This window comes from Podarcis melisellensis (genome assembly GCF_964234715.1).
Source record: "Podarcis melisellensis genome assembly, chromosome: 5".
NCBI lineage: Eukaryota > Metazoa > Chordata > Lepidosauria > Squamata > Lacertidae > Podarcis > Podarcis melisellensis.
In genome coordinates this window covers 72,372,068-72,399,289 of record NC_138537.1, presented here as the reverse complement: position 1 = coordinate 72,399,289, position 27,222 = coordinate 72,372,068, and the positions used below count along the sequence as shown (strand labels likewise).

General features: G+C 44.3%; 1 long non-coding RNA gene across 1 annotated transcript; it reads right to left on the bottom strand.

The window, feature by feature from the left end:
* Positions 1-467: 467 nt before the first annotated feature.
* LOC309371246 lies at positions 468-26,272 on the bottom strand. The gene is made up of 3 exons (XR_014168964.1): positions 26,168-26,272; positions 7,224-7,316; positions 468-1,203 (listed from the first exon to the last, which is right to left on the bottom strand). It is a non-coding gene; the product is annotated as an uncharacterized lncRNA (long non-coding RNA).
* Between the last annotated feature and the right edge of the window lie 950 nt (positions 26,273-27,222).

The following is a 27,222-nucleotide window of genomic DNA, read 5'->3' as shown; positions in this document are numbered from 1 at the left end:
ATTAGCGTTTAGCAGTAAACAAGAAATACATTCTCTTTTCCTCTAAAGCAGTGTGTGAAATCCTATAGAATGTGATTCTATTTTCTCCTGTTCTTTGCAAATTGTTACATGAAACACTATATAATAGCAAGCTCATTCTCAGTGTGGGCATCCTTCATTACCTGAAACTTCAACATCCACACACAAGAAGGAAAGCATTGCTTACTGACTGAAACCCAGAGCACTCCACACTGCAACATTGTGTTGCAGGCCTCACTTGGAGTACAAAGCTGTGGCCATTGCAATGGCTTGTCTCTTCATCCTTGCTGATGAAGGGCTCTCAGCACCTGGAGGTGATTACAGACTGCTGTTGGAGGACCTCAGAATCTGTCACATGTGAGACTGGCCAGGAAGTATGGAGTGGAGAAAGAGGGTGAAAGAACAGTGAAAAGCAAGTAGCAAAGTCAGGGGGGAATGAAGCTCAGAGCAAGAAAGAGTTGGTGGTGCAAAGAGAAATAGAAGGGAACTGGGAGCAAGCAGGTAAGATGGAAGTTGAGAGTTCTTAACTCAAATATGCAATTGTTATTTTGACGAAAGCTTGTCCTAAAGACTGGCCTAAGTACCTGTACAGGAAAGTGGCCAATGCAGACCACATTTAAAAAGTAATAATCTGGTGCTGGTAATTTAGCAGAAAGCATTATTAAAAGGAAAAATATTAAGCTGGTAGACAAATAAGTCTTGCTGAAAAAGAATCAACATAGCTTCTGCAAAGGTAAAACCTGTCTCACTATCCTTAATGGATTGTTGGTCTATCTTCATATGTTCAGATATTTCTTCACCAGACACTGGCTAATGAAGATAGCTTTTAAAAAAAGGATTTGACAACTTTGTGGAGGATAGTTTTTGTCAGTGAAACCTCTGGGTTCAAAGAAGGGCCTTACCAAGTTTAACTATGAATACCAAATGCTGGAGACAGGTGAGGGGTATTGATGCCATAACATGCTCAGCCATTGTTTGAAACATAATGCTTGTCTACATGGATGGGAACCTTTGGCCCTCCAGATGCTTTGAGCCACAGCTTGATTTTGACAAGGGTGTATCATGTTGTTACTTTGCTAACCTTTCCCCTCTCTCCTCCTTAACGGGACTGATTAGCCGATTTGGTGCTTTAGATCTCTGATGAAAGTCTTTCAGAATTTTTTCTGCAAAGCATTTTGTTTTCCTCTGAAAAGAAATTACATCAGTTGACTTAGAAGGAGATTAATAATTCAGAGCTTTGAATAGAAAATGAAAATCAAGACAGGCAATAAGTTAGCAGTGTTCATGTTTTGCTGATCATATGAGTTTTTGTATGAAACGCTTTCTCATCAACCAACAAAAATGCTAATGCGTTGAAATATCTATATGGTACCATCAGCCTTATTTCACTTAGGGAATGATGTGAGATCAATTCAATTGTGCCCTTTTGAAGAATATTGAAATTTAGCATTTGTTCTATGTAGGAAATACAAAGGTAACCTTTTTTTTATCCTGTCTCTCTACCTGTGTTGTCTCTTCCATCTATGCATACATTGAGTTTGTTAACCTTTGGAGCTGTTGAATCATAGACTGAAAGTGACTTCATATATGAGGGGAACTCAGCAGAAAATCCTTGCAAACTCCTTATTAGGTCTTTGCTTCAATTCCCAGTATTTCAGGGTTTTGTTTTTTTAATGAATACATAGCAGCTTAAGATGGCTCCCTTAGTCTGTGGAGACATCCTTGCAGGTAACATAGATGCCATTGGGCTAGATGGACTCCGAATAAGGAACTTTAATATGTTCTGTTCTGCTTGTGTGGGAAGAATAAGGCTGAATTCCGGAACATGGTTACTCGGGAGACTAACTTCTGAGTAAACCTCCATTGAATTCTGAGACTAACTTCTGAGTAAACCTGCTTAGGATTGTGCTGTAAAAATGTTAGCAGAGCTTGGAAGAATAGCTGACTGATGGCCAAACTAGATAAGGTTCCGCTAAGGAGTTGGTGAGCAGGCCCAGATGTTGAGCATCTATCCATGGTAGGAATACTAGCTGTGTTAAATCACAAGCAAGCCTTGAAAGCTCCACACAAGTTTGATTCTCATCTATAGGCCTAACAGCATGTTAACAATCTATGTGTTGTTGTTTTTTTTAAAAAAATTAAATACCAGGTTGACGGGGGGGAGATGGTTATCAGGATAGCCGCAACAAGGAGGGAGGTTTTGAGCAATCCCTCTGCATGCAAATCCCAACCATTATGTGCCAGTTAGCCTGAGGGCAGAAACCACACTGGCACCAAAGGAAGCTTTCCCCCCTTAATAGCTGTGTGGAGTAGGAATTTTGTGGAGATTGCACTGTAATGCTGATAACAGTCCACCTGTACCTGGCATTTGATTATGAACACACCATTGGTGAGAGTCAACATAGTGCATGCAGGCGTTCACTTGTGCAAGGAGGGTTTGCCTTCCTCCCCTCCCACCCAGCCTCCTCTGCAGCCCCAAAATCTGATTTGTATGGTTAGGGGTTGAGATGGAGGAGAACTCTGATTCAGTTTGTATTGAAAACAATACGCAGACCAAAACAACAGCCATCTTTTGAAAGACACTTCTCTGAATTTTGCAGTGCTGTTCTCCTGCCAAGTAATCTGTAAAAAAACTCTATATACTAGGGCAAAATGTGCAGAGAGATGCATATATTAGTGAAGATCACAAAACTGCACACAAACATGTTTATTAGGAGAAATTGGCACTTCTTTTGAAATGTTAAGATTTTGTTGTCTTGGATTTTTGAAAGTTGTGTTTTTTGCACTTGAATTTTGTTTCTGTGGGTTATTATTTGTGAGATGCCTTGTGAGCTTTCTTAGTCTAAAGGCATCATATTAAATAACAGTAAAAATAAAATGTTGATGGATTTTCATGAAGATTTCTTTTTAAAAAAATAACTGATGTGAAAATGTGGGAGAATTGAATTTAAGGCTGAGGAAAAATTAATGGGGAAAAGCCAGAATTAACAGATTTGCCTATCCCTGGTTGGGTGACCCTCTGGAACAGATATTTGGGGCAACACGGTGGGGCAGGATGGAAGAGAAGTTATAGAAATCTAATTGCATGTGCAGATTTCTATTCCACATCATTGTATGTCAACCAGTCTGACTGCTAATCATGTTTTTAACTTCATGTGATGTTAGGCATATTTTACACTTACATTTTTATATTTAAAGCTTGTTGCATGCTTTCCTTGCTGCTGCTGTTTCCACTGATGGCTGAAAGCCTGTATTATGTTGTATTGCACCCTTTAAGCTCAGTGATGGATGACATGCCAAACACGTCAAGGGCAATCAAAGTTAGTTATATACCCTCTTGAGTAGTACTGACCTGCAAGGACTGAAGTCCTCGAGCGTCAGCAAAATGTGGCCATAGTTTGTTGAAAGGGGAAAAAAAATCTAGAGCCGTATTCTGAGGAACGAAACCCCCAATGTGCTGTGCAAGCTGTTTATTTCAAGCAGGTATTTCTTCTATATAAATTGTCACTTCTCCCTCCATTGCTTCAGTGTATGTGTATGTATTTCGAGTGTACCAGCTCTAGATCCCTTAAGTAGCAAAGAGGCAGGATAGACCTCCTCTGAATTTCCATAGGTGTACATATTAAAAGCTGCCTTATACTGAATCAGGCTATCTAGTCTAGTTCTGACTGGCAGCGGCTCTCCAGGCCACTATTCCCATTAACTGCAGGGGCTGGTATTGCATTGCTTTACTGCCTTCCTTTTTAAGAATGACTTCATGGATACAGATGTTAAGAAAATAATCAGGTGCTGAGATACACAAAAGGCTTTTTGCTTCTATGGTAGCCAGCAACTAGCCTTGAGGCAGGGTGAGCAGCACTTGGGAAGGCAAGGTGAGGAGAGAGGAACTATACCTAATAGTGCTCTTCAGCTGCCTGCATGAGTTCCATGCCAAGCTCAAGACTTTGCTATTGACAAAGAAAGGCCTTAAAAACTTGGGACCAGTTGACTTGTGAGATCTCCTTAACCCACTCCACAACTTTGATCTTGACATTGGGCCTCCACTTTCAGCAGCTACTTAGAAATGTTTTTGTTTAGACAAGCCTACCCAGATTTGTGGAATGTTTACATGCATTTCATTCTGTTTTTAGGTGATTTAAATTATTATTTGAATGTTTTAATTAGTTGTTTCCCACTGTTTTTACTAATACATTTATGGTTTAATTCTTTCGTTAATCCGGTTTGAGGTTTTTTGCATATTGGGTTTCCAGATCACAAGGGAGGCTTCTAAGCACATTCAGTCAAACATTCAGAAACACGCATGTCAAAGTCTCCTGCAGAAGCACAATGGTCTGAGAGAAGACTGCATGCCTGAATACTTTTGGAACAGGGCCTCCATTCATCTCCTGCCCCTCTACACACTTGTAACCCTCATGTATTCAGGCAAATGCATGAAGAGGGGGCTCATATGGTGCGCGCACGCACGCACGCGCGCACACACACACACACAACACCATAGCATTATGAGATCTCATACCCTCCAACTTCTTGAATCCCCAAACAGGGATCTGCATCTTCCTGCCCGTGCACCTGCATGAGTCACATGACCCACGGGAGATCATGGAGCCCAAAATGTGCACTTGTGTTTTGGGCTTCTGCATCGTGCCCCTGAAAAAAAACTTTTTGTTGGGGGGAGCACTTTTTTGAGGGCAAGATCTCCCCTCCCCAAATTTCTTTTATTGATTTTCCACATTTATCACAAAATGACATAAAAAAACACACAACAAAGTAAAACACATTACATACTATGAACAAAACACATAGAAAAATTGTTTCTTCAAATTCCTAATTCTCATTACATTGATAGCTGACTTCCACAAATCCCCTCTAACTGTATTTCATTATATCACCTGTATAACAGTTCTCCTAATTCATATTTCTAATGATATTAACTCCTTTCATTTACTAACCCCTTATCCTTTATTAATATTCTAATCCTTAATATTTACTACCACACATTCTTATGCTACCCCTAAGCCTATTTATTACTTCCAATAATTTTCTATTTATCTTATATCACAATATTTAGCTAGATATTCTTTAAATTTCTTCCAATCCTCTTGTGTCTCCTCTTCCTTCTAGTCGCGGATTCTTCCAGTCAGGTCAGCCAGCTCCAAAAAGTCCAACATCTTCATCTGCCATTGTTCTATTGTTGGTATTTCTTGCGATTTCCAGTTTTTGGCTAAAAAAAGTCTTGCCGCTGTAGTGGCATACAAAAACAGTCTAACATCTTTTTTGGGCAATTCCAGTCCTAATATTCCAAGTAGAAAGGCCTCTGGTTTCTTAACAAATGTATTTTTCAACATTTTTTTTCAACTCATTATAAATCTTTTCCCAGAAGTCTTTCACCTTGGGACATGTCCACCACATATGATAAAAGCTACCTTCTTTTTCTTTACATTTCCAACATTATCATTTGTATGATAGATCTTTGCTAATTTCACTGGGGTTAAGTACCATCTATACATCATTTTCATAATATTTTCTTTTAATACAGTACATGCAGTAAACTTAACCCCTTTCTTCCACAGCCTTTCCCAATCTTCCAACATTATATTGTGTCCTTTTCAGGGCAAGATCTTGGTGTGAATTGTGGCAGCCAAAATGGTCGCCATGGCCTCGTGTGAGAAAACAGGATGTCCCAATTTCTCTGGGATACTTGTGGGGTATGCAATCTTACTTCAGGAAAGTGGCTCCCATGCCACTGGGGAAGCCTACAAATGGGCCCTCTATGGAGTTCCTTTATTGGGGTAGACAACCCTTCTGTCCCTCACCTTCCCGACATTTCCGCTAACTTTCTCATAGAACTAGCGGTGGGCAAAGTTGTCAATTTTGGCTTCTCTCAGAGGAGTCTTAGGCTGGATCTAGACACATCAAAGAAGAGTTTCAGTTTAAAGTGTTGTAAATTTAAATGGGGAAAACAGGTAGAGAAAAACAGGACTCCATGTCGCCATCCAGTGGCACAATGTTATATCGCACATACAATGCATATAAATTGCCTTTTCTTTACCAGTCTAGCTGAGTCTAAGTTCAGTTCTCTATATTTCCACATCAGTCCTAATGAGAATTCACCAGCATTTTCTTGCAAATTTCTTCCAAATTACACATTTTGCAAACCAGTTTTTCCTAATGTTACTTTGTATGTTACTTTCACTTATGTATGCATTTTTATACACACTGGGCTCCAGTATATGCCTTTTTGAACACATTGCAACACTGTTCCCCATCCAAGTAAAGTTTGTAGAAATTTGAATGCTGGGTGCGTTTTTAATTCATATATTATTTAGGAAAGTGAAAATTAGGTAGGTTCATCTTTAACTGTGAACTGAATTGAATTTCTCCCCAGTCCCTAGTTGGAATTTCAGCTTTGTTCCTCCAGGCTATCCAAGCGCCTTGTCATTTCTGTAATGATCTAAAATGGGGAGACTTTGGTACTTAACTGTGCTTGTAGAAATATACCTTGACATAAACTAAAACAAGCCCCTGTCATTTAATTTTTAACTCCATTGATTTAATGCCTAATGAGGTGGATTTAATATATTTGGCTACTGGCAACAGTATTTAAATGAAGCACATGATTTGTTAAATACTAGCAAATATGCTTCCGGCTTTAATGATAATATTTTTTTTTTCACCCCTTCATTGGCAGCCCTAAGTATCGAGATGCTGTTTCCTCTATAGCTCAGCTTTTGCAAGGTTATGGTGGCAGATGTAACCAAGATATTCCTGGTTTTTATTTTAAAAACTAGAACAAGCCCAATTAATCTTCTTCTACAATCCCTTTCAGAGGCTGATCTGTGTGGAGAACAAGGGCCAAAGGAGGAAATAATATCTGGTCCTATGTGTCCATGATGGCTTCCCAGACAGTGTGGGAGAAGTCTATATGAGTGTTTAGGCATACAAATTGCCACCAGAAATTAATTGCTATCCCTGTCAAGCCAGGCCAGCCATGACTTCTTTTACACAGCTGTATCCATGGCGGACACTCTGTGTGGACGCCCTGACCTCAAATCTTAGCTACAATTCAAATCATCACTGAAAGAAGGGAGCCTGTACAGGTGTCCCCACCCCCACTGAAATGGCATTGCTGCTTTGTTACTTTTAGCATGTTACTGGAAATCGCAGGAAGTGTGCACACTTACAAAACTTTCCAGCTAAATACTTACAAGATTCCAGGCCCAAGCCCCGGGAATAGCAGTTTCCTAAAATTCATAGATTGCTGCACTTTCCCCCCTCAAATCTCCCACGATCAATATTTCCTAATTAAAAACAAAGACAAAAAGGACCCCATTAGCTTTCCTTTTACTGTGCCCCAAGGCAAAAAAACTCCAACAACCCTTAAATAATGTTTCATTTTTTGTAAGCATTAAAAAAAAACTTAATGAGGGATCTGTCACACCACGACAAAATTCCTCAAGATTCATATTCCCTTGAGAAACTTTAAGAACAGATACATAACTAAAAAAAGGAGGCCAAAGCAGATTAAGCCTGCTCAGAAGTTGACTACCTTGCATGTATTATTTTGTGGCATTTACTTGTAAGCCTGCTTAGGATTTCATTTTTTTAAAAATGGGGGTGAGAGCCGATAAGAAAGTTGTTCTCCCTGCTTGATTGACACTAGGAAGAAGTAGCCTGAGGAGAAACGAAGAGCTAATCCTTTCTCCTCCCCTCTGCTGGAAAAGTGCCAGACATTGAGGCAGCTGATGCAGGCAGTGCTGGAGCCAACACTTAGATAACTGACCCAGGGTCATCAGAAGAACCTCTGAGGACTCAACTCCATCCTAGCTGTGCCTATACCTCACAGCATGTGTCCAAAGCCCACCCATAATCACAATCTCATCATGCCCACTGATGTGATGGTAGATGCATGTCTGACGCAGGCTTGGCATCAGTACCTGGCATTGTGGGGCAAATGTTGGGACCCCTAGGCCCTGGATTGGCCTACTGTCACTGACACCACCCCTTAATTATTATCATTCAATTGCCTAAGAAGTGTGATGAGACACGCTGGGACAGATGGCTGCAGCTGCTGTCATCATTATCCCCAATACCTTGAGGCTCTGCCCTCAATGTTCTCTACATTAGGGCAGAGTCCAGGGGCACTGGGGTTGATGAAGATGACAGCAGCTGGTGCTTATTTTCACTGCTGAGGGAGCACTGCAAGGCTGGAGCTGCACTGATTCCAGCATTGCCACCTGTCCCTGTTTCTGCCACCACCTGTCGACATTCATCTTCTTCTAAAGCAAGTTTGGAAGGGCACAAGGGTGATGTGTGGTGCCCACCGGACGGCACCTGCCGTTATGTCTCCTTAAACCTGGTATCAGCCTTGGTCTGAAGGAACCCTTAAGAAATGGCCCCAAATAATCTGTGAAAAGGAAGCGCAGAGCCTTGCCAGCAATTGCTGGAGGGCTTTGTCTGGGAGCACTTACTCAGGTCTGTGTTACTGTTTGGAAGTAATTACAGGTTAACTATAAAAGAGGTTTTTGCTGTAGATTTTACCAGCTTCTGCAGGTGAAAAAATGCAATTTCTTTTCAATGTCTTGATCTCCCACAACCTTCTATAGCACAGAAATTCAGCCCCAGGCACTGTTTTTGAGAACAAAGTTTTCTTAATTTTATTTTGTCGTCTCATCGACTGGGGGAAAACATGATTTTTCGTAAAACCTTTTCTGGGGAAAATAAAACACTGATACTCTCCTAGATCTATTATATGCATGAATGTGCACAACCTCTTTGCTATCCACAGACTCCGCCCTGCCCCCTCAAAGCAATGCACAGAACCTCTTTGGACAGAACTAATTTTTTGTTGTTGAGTGTCAATAATTACTACCCCTCCCCCCAAAAAAATAATAAATTGGCATTGTCCATATAGTTTGAATGCTTCAAAAGAAAACATTAAAGATGTGGGTCTCTTCTGACCATCTCCAGTTTGCACAAAGAAAGCCTGATGACCACTGACAAAAATGTAATTGCACCTCATAGTTGACAGTCCTCTCACAATTCCAGCTCTCTCTTAGTTTTTTCAATGAGAAGATTAATTCCTGCAAAATATACAATTATGCACATGCACACTCAAAACTTGGTTGATTAATTGCACTTAAAAATCATTATTCATCCAAGGAGCTCTGTTCCAGAGAGAAGCAAGGAACCAAGTTAGGCTCACAACACCTCTGCAAGGTAGTTTAGGTTTGTGGCTTACCCAAGGTCACACAGTGAGCTTCATATCTGGGGGTGTTGCAGAACGTCACAACTATGATATAACAAACTGGGCAGAATGGAAGGCAAGAGGCAGGGGTGCCAAATTCTGGTCTTGCAAAGGGCACCACCGAAATTTGAAAGACCAAAGTCTACCCCTGGCTTAGCTACAATAATACTTGCTCTGGTAACCTCTCAATTAGTCTATTGCATGGACAGGCGGAGTCTCCCAGATCCTAAGCGCCCCCCCGTCATGTGGAATAACGACTCAAGACAACGTGCTATGGGATTAAATTGGCCACAACTTTATTAAATTTCAAGTGAGGGTAGACCTTGAGCCAAGTGACAATTCCCAAGTGAGAATTCCCAGGTAAGATCCTCCCTCTATTGTGTGGGCAGGTAGTCCCTCCTCTACCTGGCCTGGTCTCCTTGGCAACGCTTCTCCCAGGTGGGATTGGACAGCTGACTGAGGTAGGCAGAGACCTCCAGGTATCCCACCTGAGGGAAGGCAAAGCCAAGCCTATGCTGATGGAGCTGCTCCAGATCCAGGGGCTGCATGCGTCCACGCAAAGGGCGCCCCCGTTTTTATGCGGGGAGCAGTCATTGTAATGTGTTCTACAGGGATGCGGGTGGCGCTGTGGGTTAAACCACAGAGCCTAGGACTTGCCAATCAGAAGGCCAGCAGTTCGAATCCCCGTAACGGGGTGAGCTCCCGTTGCTCAGTCCCTGCTCCTGCCAATCTAGCAGTTCGAAAGCACGTCAAAGTGCAAGTAGATAAATAGGTACCGCTCCGGCGGGAAGGTAAACGACGTTTCCGTGCGCTGCTCTGGTTCGCCAGAAGTGGGTTAGTCATGCTGGCCACATGACCCGGAAGCTGTACTCCGGCTCCCTTGGCCAATAAAGCGAGATGAGCGCCGCAACCCGAGTCGGTCAGGGGTTCCTTTACTTTTTTAATGTGTTCTACATAGGGCTGCCCTTGAAGATAGTCTGGAAACTACAGTTAGGGGAAAATGTGATGGCAATATGGCTGTGAGTTACTTCTTGAAGGGAAAAAACTACAGGTAACTTTTGTTACGCTGTTTCTTCTGTTTTGTTTCTTAGCGCAATCCCAGTGCTAGGCCCTGTTTCATCCTTCCCCATTTTACTTTGGATATGAAGAAATCTTTCCACACAGGAAGGAAAGCTTCAGGGAGCCTGATAAGAGCATATGTTTCTTCCTCATAAGTTTTTCTGAAATGAGAGTTCTGAAAACAGTGTTTTGACTTCATTAGATGGATCCTACAGCAGGAAAATGTTGGTGGTTTCCCCCACCCCAAAAAAGGAAAATAAATAAATCATAAATTTTCAGAGAAGAAAAAAGCCCACTCCACGAAAACTTCTGAAAACTTCTTTTAGACAGGTTTTCTATTAATTCTTTATGCAGCATCTGGCAACAAAGGCGCAAAACAGAAAGCCCCAAGAAATGTTATTTTTATCTATGAAACATTTTGATCTAGTTTTAGCAGAAAATAAAGCCATATTTCCTAAAATGGTATATATTTTTTTATCTCCATGGGGAAGATCATGGGAGGGAAATACTGATTATCTAGTTCAAAGCAGATATATGTTTCTGATGTATATAAATAAGTGCTGTTTCTTTGTGAAACTCTGATCCAAGGCTCCCCCCCCTCTGAGGGCAGGGAAGAAGAATCTATATTAGAAAAAAGTATGCATGAGAAGATTAAATGATATTTTGGACTCTACTGTATCTTTTAAAAACCAGTAGGGTATATCTGTAGAACCAAATGACATTGCCAACACTGCTGGGTAGATTCACCACCATATTTACTCAGATAATGGTAGATTGTGACATGGGAATTTGATGTGATATTTTTTCTCCTAATATATTTGTTTTTATATAAAGTTTTGACTAATGTATACTTTGGGCATACCAGCCAAAGCTGGGTAAAGATATCTTTGGTATCACACTGTGCCATGTTTGCTAGGTACTTGAAGCATAAAATTGCTCACATTTGTAATGACCTGGATGCCATGGTTGATGCGTTTCAGTCAGTGGAGGTGTCTAGGGCATTGTTTGGCTCTACCTTGTTGCATGATTTTCAGTTATTAAGGCCACAAGCCCCTTTGCCAAGTCTAGCCAGCCATTTGTTTGCTTCCCTCTTGCTCCTCTTTGCTTTTTCTTTTTTCTTCATCTAGCAGCAGTGCTGGCCCTCTTGGAGGTGGAGTGAAGCAACACCAGCCGATTTCTGGCAAAATCTCTTGGGATTTCAGGAGATCTCACTGGAAATTGACATTGATGCTGGCACCGCTCATTGCTGCACATTTGGCATGAAGGGACCCTTCATAACCTGGCTTCTATACAAAAAGAGTAGAACTGGCCCATCTGTGTTTGTTTGTTTGTTTCCCCTGTTTATACAAGCAAAGATGAACAGTTCTCATGATATGGTGGGGCCTCATAATGGCGATGCTGTAAATAGTGGTGTGTCTTCGTTTCTCTACCCAGTTTGCTGTTATTTCATTTCCCATTCATTTAAATAGCTTTATTTTACTAGTTCATTCATTTTCCTATTGATATATATATGGAAAATCCCATCAGTCTTCTGCTGCATGCACTGACTTTCCCCAGGCCATCAGACCTGCCAACTTTCAGATAGGTAAGACAAGGGTCATAAATTTTATAGGCAATTGAAAAGGGTTTGCTCTTATGACATTCAGTTACTTGCAACAGGAGAACCCAGCTGCATTTATCCTGCTTATAAGTGGAATTTTTGATCCTACTGGCATGAAATCTTTAGGCGTACTTCCACACAAAGCCTCTAACACCAGATCTGCCAGATTTCAGATAGTTAGGGCACAGGGATACCATTTTATAGGTAATTAAGGAAGGTGTACAGACACAACCTAAATGCTTTCGTTGTTGTTGTTTAGTTGTTTAGTCGTGTCCGACTCTTCGTGACCCCATGGACCAGAGCACGCCAGGCACTTCTGCCTTCCACTGTCTCCCGCAGTTTGGTCAAACTCATGCTGGTAGCTTCGAGAACACTATCCAACCATCTCATCCTCTGTCGTCCCCTTCTCCTTGTGCCCTCCATCTTTCCCAACATCAGGGTCTTTTCTAGGGAGTCTTCTCTTCTCATAAGGTGGCCAAAGTATTGGAGTCTCAGCTTCAGGATCTGTCCTTCCAGTGAGCACTCAGGACTGATTTCCTTAAGAATGGAGAGGTTTGATCTTCTTGCAGTCCATGGGACTCTCAAGAGTCTTCACCACCACCATAATTCAAAAGCATCAATTCTTCGGCGATCAGCCTTCTTTATGGTCCAGCTCTCACTTCCATACATCACTACTGGGAAAACCATAGCTTTAACTATACGGACCTTTGTTAGCAAGGTGATGTCTCTGCTTTTTAAGATGCTGTCTAGGATTGTCATTGCTTTTCTCCCAAGAAGCAGGCATCTTTTCCTGTACTAAATAGAGATTCCAGCTTTCTGAATTTCACAGTGCCAGCCCTCCTGCTTTCCCCATACAAAGAGTTCTACCTCATTTATTCCATGCATAACTGTCAGGGAACTGACATCTAAAGCGCCGCAGGTGCAAAGGCTCCTTGAGGTTGAGAGAGCAGTAGCAGCGGAAGAGGGAACCAGTAGAGGGCGAGCAAGAACTCCAAGGGAAAGTGAGTCGGAGGGATGGCTCAGAGACGCTTCAAGCGAAACCAGTGGGGAGGTCTCAGGACCTCCTATAGGGACACCCACACCTCGACGGAAACTGTCACGCCGAGAGGCCAGACGACGTGTTTCCGTTAAGGAGCTTTTATGTTGGAAACGTTTCCGAAAGCAGCCACTTTCGGATTCTACTAGTGATTGACGCAGCCATGCTGGAGGGGCTCCGTCACAGGCAGAGGTTTGAAAACCTGATCAAACTCTGAGGGACTTGCATTTTACGCACAAGCAGCTCATCGTCCCATCACAGCAATCCGAAAGTCACCGAAAGCCAGCTTGTGCAGAGAGAAGCATCATGAGCAACCCAGCCGGAACCGGGGGTGCAGGAGCAGCTGGAGGGGGTCCAAGCCTGGAAGAAAGGTACAGAGCGTTGGAGATCCAGTTGGCGCTGCAAACGGCGAGGCTTGAGGAGAGGAGGGCTCAGGATGCAGAAAAGGGAAAGGAGAAAACCACCCCGCTCGCCAGAAAGGTACCAGGATTGGTGCAGAAATTCGGGGGGGATCCCAGGAACTATCATGCCTTTAGAACAGAGATGCAATACGCTCTAAACTTGCAGTTTGATGACTTCCCCGACGAGGAATCGCGAGTGGCGTATGTGATTGGCCATCTCGAATCCGGGGCGAAAGATTGGGTTAGACCCCTGATGGCAGCGAATAATGAGATCTTAAAGGACACGAGGAAGTTTTTTCGTGCCATGGACCTGATGTTTTCCAGCGATATTGAGCAGGGGGTGGTGCGAAGGCAGTTAATGGCTTGCCAGCAAGGAAGCAGATCTGTCCGTGAGTACTGGACTGAATTTACTATGCTGATTCATAAATTGGGGTGGGACCTATCGGCGGAGCCCATCCAAATGCTTTTCGAAGAGGGGCTTTCTTCAACCGTCAAAGATGAGCTTTCCCGGGGGCCCAGGGCGGAGTCTATGGACCAATTAACCAAATCTGCGCTGGCCATAGGAGCGCGCCAGGAGGCGAGGGCTTTGGAAAGGCGGGAAGGGAAAGGAGACCGTTGGAGGGAGTTCCGCATTCCAGACATTCCAGAGCCATCTTTCCCGCCGGCAGAGCCGATGGAAGTTGGAACAGCGCGGGCGCGCGCAGTTTCAAATCCCAGTGAAGGGCGGAAGAAGGAGGGAAAGAGCGCCAAGAGATGTTATCTCTGCCAACAGCCAGGGCACTTTGCCAGAGTCTGCCCACAAAGAAAGGAATGGCAAGGGATGGCAGGAGCGGTTGGGGGAAAGGAAGAGGAAAGCAAGGAGCAAGTAAAAGCCAACGCCTGGCTGCCACCGTCGGGGCACAGCAGCCAGGCCAAAGAGCAATGAAAGTGCCCATGCCAGAACCTCCCAGACCTGCTTTAGTGATAGAGGTGTTACTAGAACTGCCAAACGGACACCCACTAAAGGTCAAGGCGCTTTTGGATTCAGGCAGCTCCTGTAATTTCATGAGTAAGGAGTTTGCAGCTGAGCACCAGATACAGACCATCCCTTTAAGTAACCCCTTGCAGGTGACTACGATTGACGGCAGAGAGCTGTTGGGGGGAGAAGTTAGCCAACAGACTGTCCCGATGATAATGAGAGTGGCAAGGCACACCGAACAGATAGCGTTTAATGTGGCCATCCTGGGAGGAGCGCCCATCATTTTGGGGATGAGCTGGCTGGCGCTACACGATCCGCTAGTGGGCTGGCATCAGAGGGTGGTCTCCTTTGGGTCAGCGCATTGCCTAGAACACTGCAAGGAGGGGAAGGTCTCGGGAGGAGACAGAGTCACCCTAGCGGGGATGGAAGTGATGGGCAAAGGGAAGGTGCCCCCGCAATACGCAGATCTGAGCAACGTATTCAGCGAAAGGGAAGCAGACAAACTGCCACCGCATAGACCCTTTGACTGTCAAATCAACCTACTCCCAGGGGCCCAACTCCCAGTAGGCAAGCTGTACGCCATGTCAGACAGGGAGATGCAGGAGCTGAGGGAGTTCATTGACAAAAACTTGAAGCGAGGTTTCATCAGAGAGTCCCGAGCGGTGGGGGGCAGCCCAGTGTTTTTTGTGGACAAAAAGAACACAGACAAACCGAGACTGGTGTGTGACTTCAGGGCCCTCAATGCAGTGTCGGAGCCCCTGGCTTTCCCTATGCCCCGAATTGACGACATTTTGACCAGAGTAAGGAAGGGAAAGATTTTTACAAAACTGGACCTGCGGGGGGCGTACAATCTGATACGCATAAGGAAGGGAGATGAATGGAAGACCACCATGTTTACCCCTTTGGGAGCCTTTGAATACCTCGTTATGCCCTTCGGTCTACAAGGGGGCTCCGCCTGTTTTCAAGCTTTTATAAACCACGTTCTGGGACCTTTGCTCTACAAGAACTGTGTGGCCTTTTTAGACGACGTGTTGGTGTATTCGGAAGATGAGGAACAGCATGTGAGGGACGTTCGAGAAGTGTTGGGCAGGCTGCAAGCCAACCAGCTGTGGGTGAAACTGGAGAAGTGCCAGTTTCATACCAAGGAGGTGGAATTCCTGGGGTACCGCTTGTCAGACAAGGGATTGGCCATGGATCCAGGCAAGGTTCAAGCGGTACTGGAATGGAAGACACCGAAGACCAAGAAGGACGTGCAAAGATTCTTGGGGTTTGGGAACTTTTATCGGAAGTTCATCAAGAACTTTGCCCACTTGACGGCGCCCATCACCGACTGCCTCAGCAGCAAGAAGAAATTTGTTTGGACGGTGGAGGCGGATCGAGCCTTTGAAGAACTGAAAAGGGCTTTCGCCTCGGAAGAACAACTTCTGCATGTGGATTTACAAAAACCCATGAGAGTGGAAACAGATGCATCCGACCGGGCTATAGGGGCGGTCCTTCTTCAACCGGGGAGGAGTGCGTCGGAGTGGAGACCGTGTGCATTCTTCTCGCGGAAACTGAATAAGTCCGAGAGGAATTACACGGTGTATGACAGGGAACTACTTGCCATTCACGAAGCATTCCGGAGGTGGAGACATTTATTAATTGGGGCACAACACAAGGTGCAAGTGTGCACCGACCACAAAAATTTAGAGTATTGGAGAACAGCTCGAGTGCTCAACCAACGACAAGTGAGATGGGCACAGGAATTCTCCAAATTTAACTTTGAGATTTGTTATGTGCCAGGCCCAGAAAACGTCAGGGCGGATGCGCTCTCACGCAAACCAGAATATTGGGAAGGGGAGGAGGTGATCGAAGAGAGACATGTCATCCCGGAGGACCGCTGGGTGTGTGGGGCGGCGCTGGTGGGGCAACGGGAACTGGTGGAGGAAACGGAAAATGATGAATATGCCCAGGATAAGCTCAGAGGTCTCAGGGGGGAGGGCGAGAGCCCCGGAGGTTTTGAGGAAAGAAATGGGGCATTGTATTACAAAGGGGCACTGTATATACCCGAAGGTGAATTGAGGGGGAGAGTACTCAAGCAGTTGCATGATAGCCCCACGGCGGGACATTTTGGGCAACACAAAACCATGTGGTTGGTTACCAGGGAATTTTGGTGGCCTAAGGTGAGGGAAGATGTAAGGGAGTATGTAAGAGGGTGTGACCAATGTCAGCGAGCCAAAGGGGAAAGAAGGGCGCCGGCAGGGTTATTAGAACCTTTACCCACACCAGAACGGCCTTGGGAAGCGATATCAATAGATTTTATGACGGATCTGCCAAGGTCCAAGGGGAAAACAGCCATCATGGTAGTAGTAGACCTGTTAACTAAGATGTGCCATTTTGTAGCATGCTCACATGCAGTCACAGCGGAAGAAACGGCGAAGTTGTTTGTGGAACATATCTTTAGGTTGCACGGGGCTCCCTCGAGGGTGATCTCAGATCGAGGCAAACAATTTACTTCCAGGTTCTGGAGGAAGCTCATGAGCTTGCTACACGTGGAAGTTAATTTTTCAACTGCCCGGCACCCTGAAACCAACGGGCAGGCGGAAAGGGCAAATGGCATTCTTCAACAATATCTTAGGTGTTATGTCAATGACAGAGAGAACGATTGGGTCGAAAAGTTGGCGTTGGCAGAATTTGCCTACAATAATGCGGAGAATGTGTCCACAGGGATGAGTCCCTTTTTGGCTAATTACGGGTGTCACCCCAGGGCATTTCCAGGGGAAGGAGGGGAGAGATGGAGCGTTCCAGCGGCCGAACATTTTGTAGAAGAGATGGAAGCCATCCATCAGCAGCTCCAGCTCAACTTAGAAAGGGCCAAGGCACAATATAAGAAGCAGGCAGACAAGAACAGAAGGGAAGGTGAAACCATAAGGGTGGGGGATCAAGTGTGGTTGTCAACCCAAGGGTTGCCGTTCAAAGGGGGTTGTAAGAAACTGAGGCCCAGAAGATTGGGACCCTTTGAGGTGATTCAGCAGGTCAACCCGGTAGCTTTCAAACTCCGATTACCCAACCACATGAAATTGCACCCAGTGTTCCACAGGTCGTTACTGTCACCATACAGGGGGGGTCGTGAAGGGGAGCACGTCAGGGGACCAGCCTTGGAAGAGAGGGAACGCCGCAACCATGTAGCGGAAATCCTCGATTCCAGGTGGAAGGGTAATCAGGTGGAGTATTTGGTGGCGTGGGAAGGGGAACCGGAGTCAGAAAACACCTGGGTAAGTGCAGAGGAAGTCAATGACGAGGTTTTAACAGAAACGTTCCACCAAAGGTTCCCGAGGAAACCTCAGCCTATAGCAAGGTTTAGGAGGGAGTATTTCGGCACCACCGATGAGGAAGAGGAAATGGAAGGGTTCGGGGAGTCGGAGTTGGAAGATGGAGTGGACTCTGATGACGAAGAGTACCTAGAGAGTAGGAACAGCAACAAGTGGAAGGAAGTGTTCGCGACGTCGGAAGATGAGGGAGGTTCTTTCAGGGGTTTTACCTCCTCACCGCCAGTAGGAGAGGAGACGGGAGGGGGTGAAGGGGGCCCTGGAGGGGAGGTGGATGTCAGGGAACTGACATCTAAAGCGCCGCAGGTGCAAAGGCTCCTTGAGGTTGAGAGAGCAGTAGCAGCGGAAGAGGGAACCAGTAGAGGGCGAGCAAGAACTCCAAGGGAAAGTGAGTCGGAGGGATGGCTCAGAGACGCTTCAAGCGAAACCAGTGGGGAGGTCTCAGGACCTCCTATAGGGACACCCACACCTCGACGGAAACTGTCACGCCGAGAGGCCAGACGACGTGTTTCCGTTAAGGAGCTTTTATGTTGGAAACGTTTCCGAAAGCAGCCACTTTCGGATTCTACTAGTGATTGACGCAGCCATGCTGGAGGGGCTCCGTCACAGGCAGAGGTTTGAAAACCTGATCAAACTCTGAGGGACTTGCATTTTACGCACAAGCAGCTCATCGTCCCATCACAATAACAATTACCACTTTTGAAAGTGGTTAAAAACAAACGAAAGAAGGAATAATTGTTTTCCATTCTAATTCATTCAAATGAACGTGCATCCTTGTGATAAGGTTCAAACAGGTGACCTTGTTAGTTCTGTAACATGTAAAAATGTCATACACACAAGCATAACGGGAGCATGGACCCAGCTGTCTTTTGTCACTGTTGCAAGGCTGTTTTTGATCTTTGTGATTTGCTTTCTATTGTTTTAGCGAGGGCTCAAATGGGAATTTTTTGAAAGGATTCTAATAGATCAGCGCAAGACAGAGCCAGCTATTTCCCCACTGCTTTAATGCCTCTGTGAACCGCTAAGGCTCAAAGAAACAGAAAGGGAAATTATTTTGGAGGAAAGAAAGAAAATTGCAGGGGGAATTGGGATGGCACTGGGATAAGCAACTCTTACTCTTAACTTTTGGTAATAGCTAGAATTACGCAAAACTGAAGAAACCCTCAGAGCTCAGATTTCAGTTCAAAAGGTCTCCAACTGCTCCTAAAGTCTATGAATAGATGGTCTGGAGGAGGGAGGAGGAAAAGGTAGAGGATGGGTGGCCATTTTGACATGAAAAGACTAAAAAGCCATACCACTCAGGTCTCCAAAGATGCCTTCCAATTGATCATAAATACAGCTTGATGAAAAGAATATGAATTGTGTAATTTTTCACCAGCTCACTATGTCCACAGCCTCAGTTTAAGTGTACGGTTGTAATTTTAATTTCCATAGCTCTTGACATTATGTTGTTCTCAGGGAAAAAAAGAGATAGATGTGCATACCACATCTAAATAAATAATTGAGTACTTTAATGCAAATGCTTGCTTTGAAGCTTTGTTTTAACGCTTTTTATAAAGCTGAGCTGAAGGGAAATTTCCTTTGACATGTAGCAAGAAAGAAATAACCCTGGATGTGATTTCTCTAATGAATGCTACCAATGAGAGAACTCATAAATAATATTGTGTCCCCAAAGGCTTAGTTCAGGAGGTCTTTAAGCAAAGGAGCAATTAATTACTTTAGTGGGATTAAGCACATGTTTAAATTTAGGTATGTGTTTAAATACTTAGCAGCACAGGGAATTTGATGAATGAAAAACGATCACCAAAATCAATGAAAGTTTTGCAGGCAAGGGTTTTCATAAAATCCTAGAATTGTAGAGTTGGAAAATACCCAAAGGATCATCTAGTCCAACCCCATGCAATTCATTTCTTCAGTGGATTAAGTTTTATTAAGGATCACAACAATTTCTTGATTGCCAAACCCAGCAGTTTAAACGGTCATTGTCTGTTGATGATTCAGGGCATTGATGGAAGCATAGTAAGCTGCTTAAGTCCAAGACCGGCCATTGGGACTTCTCTCTGTTGTCTATTTACTGATTGGCAGCTGCTTCCCCAGGTTTCAGACAAGGGGCATTTCCAACTCTACCTGGAGACTGAAACGGGGAACATTTGCATGCCAAGCCATACCCCCCCCCATTCCTCAGATGAAAATAGGGAAATTTCTCACTGTCCCTCAACTGACTCTCTCCAACCCCCCATTCTTTGTCTCCCCCCCACAGAGCATTTCCTAAAAAAAATCCTTCCAGTAGCACCTTAAAGACCAACTAAGTTAGTTCTTGGTATGAGCTTTTGTGTGCATGCACACTTCTTCAGATACACGTATCTGAAGAAGTGTGCATGCACACGAAAGCTCATACCAAGAACTAACTTAGTTGGTATTTAAGGTGCTACTGGAAGGAATTTTTTTTGTTTTGACTATGGCAGACCAACACGGCTACCTATCTGTAACTAGAGCATTTCCTGTTAGAAGAAAGAGGAGTGCTGCCACCACCTTCCTGCCCAAAGCAGCCCTGCCCTCTGCCTGCCCCTCAGAGTCTGCATGTCACACGGGGCACAGCCTCTCCTCCTCACTTGCTCTCCAGCAGCCCCTATGAGCTGCCCAAGGGAGGAGGCTGGCAGCGGCGCCCATGGAGAGGCAATGAGGTGCTTCCTCACAGCTGCCGTAGCTTGGCACAAGCACCAGCTCACCCTCCTCTTTGAGCATGGCGGTGCTTGTGAGGGGAAAAGGGACATTCCAGGATCAAATCAGAAGCCTGGGTGGCTTTCATAAATCTTGGGACTGACCCTAGAAAATCAGGACACTTTGGAGGGTATGTTAAGCAGATGTTCTACCGCTGAGCTACAGCCCTTCCTCAAAGGCAAGCCGGGATCCAAAGAACCTCCAAGTAGTTCCACGAACACAAGGCAGCTTTAACCCTTGATTTCACAAAGAGTAGCCCCACCCGCCAATGCCACATGCCAAACTGCTTTTGAATCTAAGGCAGAATGCAAAAGCAATTTGTGGTGGGGCAGGAGTGGGGGTACTATTCAAAGTCCTTCCCATCCCGCAATCTCAATATGTATGCCCAAGCTGCTAGACACACTTTGAGTATCTCTTTGGAGCCCATCAAATGCTGTATCACTTCCACTATTAAAGCTAGAATTCATCCTAAGCTTGAGAAGCAAAACAAAGCTCTCTGGCTTTCCAGGCAACCGTATTCTGTTTTTGTTTTGTTTTAAGTATGACAGACACTTTCAAATCAGAGAAAAGCATAAATATATCCTAAAGCGCTCTCTAATGCTGTTAGTTTCCAAGCTGTTTATTATTACTGCTTTTGTTTAAATCAGAGTAATAAAATGTAAAACCATGGATTAAATATGATTTGCAATAAGCTTGTATCTTTCTTTTTTTTTTGGAAAAAAGACCTGGAAAGGTTCTGCTGAATTAACATTTAACGGCAAAATAATATAACTGCAAAGAACCTATAAAATCTCAGTAGGGTAAGTTGGAATCCATTTCTGTCCCTGAATAATCTAATATTATTTGGAAATACTTGTCCCTAGTGGGAATATTTCAATGATACTTCTTGACATATTAATAAAATGGTCTCTCTTAATTTTTTATATTTAAAATCATATATTTCTAGCAAATTTAAAAAATGAATGTAAAAACAGGCATTACCCACATCATTCAAGTTGAAGAAGTACTCTGATGAAAATCTAATTAAGGATATTACTGAGGGAAAGAGGGGGGGGGGATACAACAGCCGCCAACCTGGTTCCTCAGAGATGAGGATATTAACTAGATGCAGATATAGATGAGAGAAAGAAGAATCTATAACCCTCCTTCCTGTGTCAACCGCTTGTAGGGGGTCCACACAATCAAATGAGAAGATGGGCTGTGCTGCTGTCCACACTCAGGAGGTCACACAGCTCCCTTGCCTCCCCTGCCCCCCCCCGCCAAACATCCATGCACTGAGTGTGGATGTCTGCAGAGGAAAAGCCTGTATATTCCTCAGATGCTAGAACTAGTGCACTGCTGAAAATGTATTTTCACCTTGCGGACCTTCCCACCACCTTGTCTCTCCCACTCACCCTACCAGGAAGCAGCCCACCTGCCAGGAAATGAGCATAGCAGCTCCTTTCCATCTGGGGAGCTACTTCTGGAGCACACCAAACAGAGGCACACGATAACCAGGCTCTCTGAATTCCTTCAGTTAAAGTCAGGGAGCAGACATTACAAAGCACCTCTCCCCCCTTTTCATATCAGGAGGCCCCAGAACTCTGAAGAAATGTATCATAATGTTGGGAAATGCCAAGGCCGATGCCTCTCCCCCAACGCAGCGCTGCCCGGGATGATACATCCCTCCTGTGTCCCGTTGCGCTGATGTCGCCCATATCCAAGGACATGAGCACACAGTCCAAACAGAAGCTGAGGTGCGACAGCTAAGCCTAATTTATTATGTAGAAAATCAAACTTAACAGAGCGAAGAAAACATGGGTCCTCTCTTACTTCCTTGGGGAGAAGGGAAAAGTAATACAGAATGGAACGGAACAGTGTATCTAAACTTCCGTTCCCATGACATCCAACACTGTGGAATGTAAACACAAGACGCGTAACATGTAACAATCACACATCTGCAGCACGGAAGAATGAAATTCCCAACACAGAGGGGAAACTACACAGACCACCACTGGCCACTTTGCAACAAAAAGACCACACCTTCCAAAATTCTAAAGTGTGGGGAAACAGGTGGGGGAAGAAAACCTCTGAGAAAACAGAGAACATGTTTTGACACAGCACCAGCTGGATCCCTGATTGTGTATGGTCCCATCTCCTGTGGAAACCTGTGGTCCCATCTCCTGTGGATACGCACTTTTGGCAGCTATGACATTGGGTTGGGCCATAAGGTATCAGTTACCCTGATAAAGGGGTCCAGGAAAGGTTTGCTTTGTCTGAAATTCCAGATAGGGACCATGGGCCATAGCAGCTTCCCAAGTGGTGGCCCTGTTGGAAATGTCCCGCTTGATGTATGTTGATGAGTAACCTGTTACTTAAGGTTGACCCACCTTACTGATCAAGCAGCAGGTGGGTTGCTTGATATCTGATACATTACCCAATACCTTCACCAAAACCAGCTCACATCTGTAATCGATAAAGCTGTGGCCTGTTTTAACCCAATTCTGATGTCCTATGTCTTATTTTTACCCTGGACTGACCCCTGGTGGGGCACATACTTTCTGTGCCTGGGCATGCAGGCCTACCCCATAAACACCCATGCATAATTTGTGAACATGGGGGAATGGGGAACTATGCAACCTTGGGGTCAGCAATGTGGCCCTGTTGCCCCTTCAGCTCACGTGGACCCCCTTTTCACATGATTAATCTGTGAAAGAGGCTAATGTGATATTCTAACATTACCCTTTCTATGTGAAAAATGTTAGCTTTCAACTCTCCTCTGTCTTCCACATTTTCAATATCCCATAGAAAGGAAGTTGTCTGCTTCTCATTAGGTCAATATTTAATTACAATAAACAGGTTGGTCTGGTTGCTTTTTAATCTATATTTCTATCCAAATGGAAATTTCCTCCATGTTGTTCACTCAGCGGCATAGCTTAGCCTCAGTTTTTATTGCTCTTTAAGTATAGATGGAAAGCAGGGTAGCTAACAGTTTAAAGAAGAGAAACAAAAGCAGAACTCTGACGCTAAGCAGACCTGATAGCTAAATCGAGCTAGATTTTTGAGCTTGCAGCTGCTTCTCCTGGTTTTTTTTTGGGGGGGGTGCCATTGGCTTCAGAGATACCAAAGTCACTGCCAATGCAGACATGACTTTAATTGCATAGTGAGCAAATCTCTAAGAGGTCTAGTAAAGTAGAAAAGAACATATTATTTTCATTTGTCCATTGTACAACCAGCTATGCAAACACGTTCTATCCCCTTTTTTGGGGTACTCTAATATCACGGCACAATGAAAATACAGATTCTATCTGTCTTACATTAACCCGGAAGTAACTGCAAGGGTGGCTGAGTTTTTATCAATAGTATCTCTTAGAGTGGTGAATGGCACTATTTAGTGCGAAGAAACTCCAATGAAAATCCTCATTATTGCCTATTTTTACATGGCTGTTTATTTGTATATATTTTAAGATTTTATATATGGATGTTTTATGATGGCCTATATTTGTAATGAGACGTGGGTGGTGCTGTGGTCTAAACCACAGAGCCTATGGATTGTCGATCAGAAGGTTGGCAGTTTGAATCCCTGCGACGGGGTGAGCTCCCGTTGCTTGCTCCCAGCTCTTGCCAACCTAGCAGTTTGAAAGCTCGTCAAAGTACAAGTAGATAAATAGGTACCACTCCAGCAGGAAGGTAAACGGCATTTCCGTGAGCTGCTCTGGTTCGCCAGAAGCGGCTTAGTCATGCTGGCCACATGACCCGGAAGCTCCCTCAGCCAATAAAGCAAGATGAGCGCCGCAACCCCAGAGTCGTCCGTGACTGGACCTAACGGTCAGGGGTCCCCTTTACCCCCTATATTTGTAATGCCTAATAAAGGTTTGGAGAAGTAAGTAAGACATAGAATCAATAAATAATATCATTAAAGCAAAACAAAAACCCCAATAACACAAAACCAGCAATATAAAAGCATAAAAACAGGAATTCAGGGCAACACATGGTTCCTGCTTCACATATAGCAATGGAGGAGCATGCTACAAATACAGGGACAATAGTGGAAAATGCCTGTTTTGGCGTCACTGTCCTATGCTTTATTTTATTTTATTTTATTTCATAACATAAATTTCATAGCATTTATATACCACTTGATTTTTCTTATAAAACCCCCCCACAAACTGGTTATTATATTTTATGATATACTGTAGAGTAGAGTACCACAAGTATAATTTCCATTCTTTGCAGTTATGCAGTCTAGGGGAGAAAATCCATTGATGCCCAAATCACAGTTAAACCTTCTTTCCCTATGCACAACTGTCCTGATGAGAAACACCCACACCCCGCAGCTGTAATTAAATGAAGAAAAAAAACACATAGCCCCAAGCTGCACATTTAACGTAATGTATGGTTTGACCCTATGACACAATACTTGTATTTTTAGGCATTACTCATCCTCCCTCTCTTGCATGCAGCTCTCCAGCTGTGGAAGGGAGTTCTCAGAGGGCTCTAATTAGCCCTCCCTCCTTAACCTCCCCACTGGCCCTCAGTTCATGTTCTCTCTCTCTCTCTCTCTCTCTCTCTCTCTCTCTCTCTCTCTCTCTCTCTGCTCACACTTGCATTGTCCTGGGTGCACTACAATGTTTTTAGCTATTACCTCACGCGGAAATCCATTAGCCCACTTTTCACTTGGCACCTGGTGCACATGTGAATCTTGCAACAAGCAAAGGGCCCTGAAGATGGATAGATACCTCTGTAAGGCATGGGATAGCTTTATGCTCACTGCAGTGGCTCGGTGCTAGGAATGCGTGAGGAGTTCAATTTCTGTGAATACTGATGCAAACTGACCTGATCTGACCTCCCGGACAAATGTGTGGAGCAGAATGTAATTATCCTTTCGATTTTGTGATATGGTTCTTGGCTCAGTAATGAACCAAAATGCACTGAAATGCATGTTAAAGATAAGATGTGTTTAGAAATGTGTACACTGAGATAAACATAAATATTTAAATGTGGGTTTGTGATAAACATGGAATTTCATGTGGATCTTTTAAAAAAGAAAATAGGAGGAATGGACATATGGATAACAATTGACCTGCAATAGACTACCAATCCCATCTCTATTCTGTGAATCTTCCCCTTCTTTTGTGTTTGCAAAAGGCACTGCTGTCACTTTAGTTTATTTATATAAATTGTTTTCTAGAAGTGCAACAGTTGGATGAAGCAGGATCATTTGCACAGTGCTTTAATTTTGTGTGCCTTGGCTCCTGCAAATGCTCCAATAAGTAGAGAGAGATTTCAGCAGGAGCTGATTCAAACAGTATTGATTAACGTCTGCTTTGCTGTTCTCTGAGGTATTCTAATGATTTCCCGGAACTGGATTTAAGGATCTGGATTCAATTCCTCACTTGGTCAGAAAGCATAAGGGGAAGAGCTAAAGATGGTGACAAGATTTTCTGGGCCCTGTATGCTATATATCAGACATGTTCAACCAGTCAACTGCGATTGACAGGTAGATCCCTGGGGTGATCCAGGTCGATTGCGGATGCTCTTGGTCAACTGCATTAATGAATAATGAATGTCACGACTCCCCGCCCCTGGCATTTGGTCTGTTTGCTGCCACAGCAGCAAGCACTAGTAAGTGCAACACATTTGAGTGGAAGCGTAGGTAAAGAACCCCACCCCCAAAAGTTCAGTAACTCCGGGCAACCTTCCCCTGCTTCCACCCACCCACCCACCCACCCATGCTCCTCCTCCCTCCAATGACAATGGGTAGATCACTGCCAGTTTTTTTTTACTAGGAGTAGATCACAGTCTCTTGGGAGTTGGATGTTCCTGCTATATATTGATCTCACCTTTCTGCAATCTATCAGCAAAAACTTCTGCTGATGTCCATATAAGAACAGCTCACCGGTGTGGAGGAGCTGCAGCAATAGCCTCCCTCCAGTGGCATCAGCAGGGCAGGGTGAGGAGTGAGATTGTGATGATTCTGTCATGGTAATGAAATCACAAACTTCATTTGCATTTGCTAGCCTTCTGCCATGCTAATGGTGGCAGTAGGCTGGGCCTAAGGTTGTCAACTTTTTATTTCAAGGAGGAGCGAGGCTAGACAAGCATGACAGAATTTGATTATGAGGACCTGGTATCCTGTGGTTGCAACTGAATGAACTGGTATGAAGGGTAGGGCTAGGATAGAATTTTTTAGATCATGGCATACCCTTCAAGACTTCACAGACAAAATAGGCATACCTTTGAAACATCCCAGTTCTTGTACAGTTGGCGAGCATCCCTGGGTATAGCTTGCTGAAGGATCTGCCTTGCAACAGACAACAACAATCAGCGGTTTAAAAGGTATCTCTGGAACTGCATGTTATAAAGTGGCAAGCTGTGCCCCGCAAGGTGCCTTAGCATTCATATGTATGTGCCTGGAGGCAAAATACACACTACAATGAGATTTAACTTCTAGAGTCTCTTAGGGGGCGGGTGTGCGCGAATCCTCCTGAAGAATGACCCTTCTAGAAACTAATACCAATGTTTTCTAACATCCCCAAAGGGCAGAAATGGGAGTAGTGACCCACCAGAAATAAGAAGGGTTGGAGTGGGTGAAATGCAACTGGTAGTATGGGTGGAGGTTAGTATAAGGTGGCGTTTACTACATTTTCAGGCCCCAGTATTGGTTGGCAGACAAAATACAGTATTATAGACAGCAAAATACCAGCTGGTACTGGGGAAAGGACATAGCTCAATTGTAGAGCATCTGATAAGAGCTGTTCAACAGTGGAATGGACTTCCTCAGAAGGTTGTGGATTCTGCTTCACTGGAGGTTTTTAAGCAGAGGTGGATGACCGTCTCTCACATATAATCTAGTTGAGATTCCTGCATTGCAGGGGGTTGCACTAGATGGTCCTTG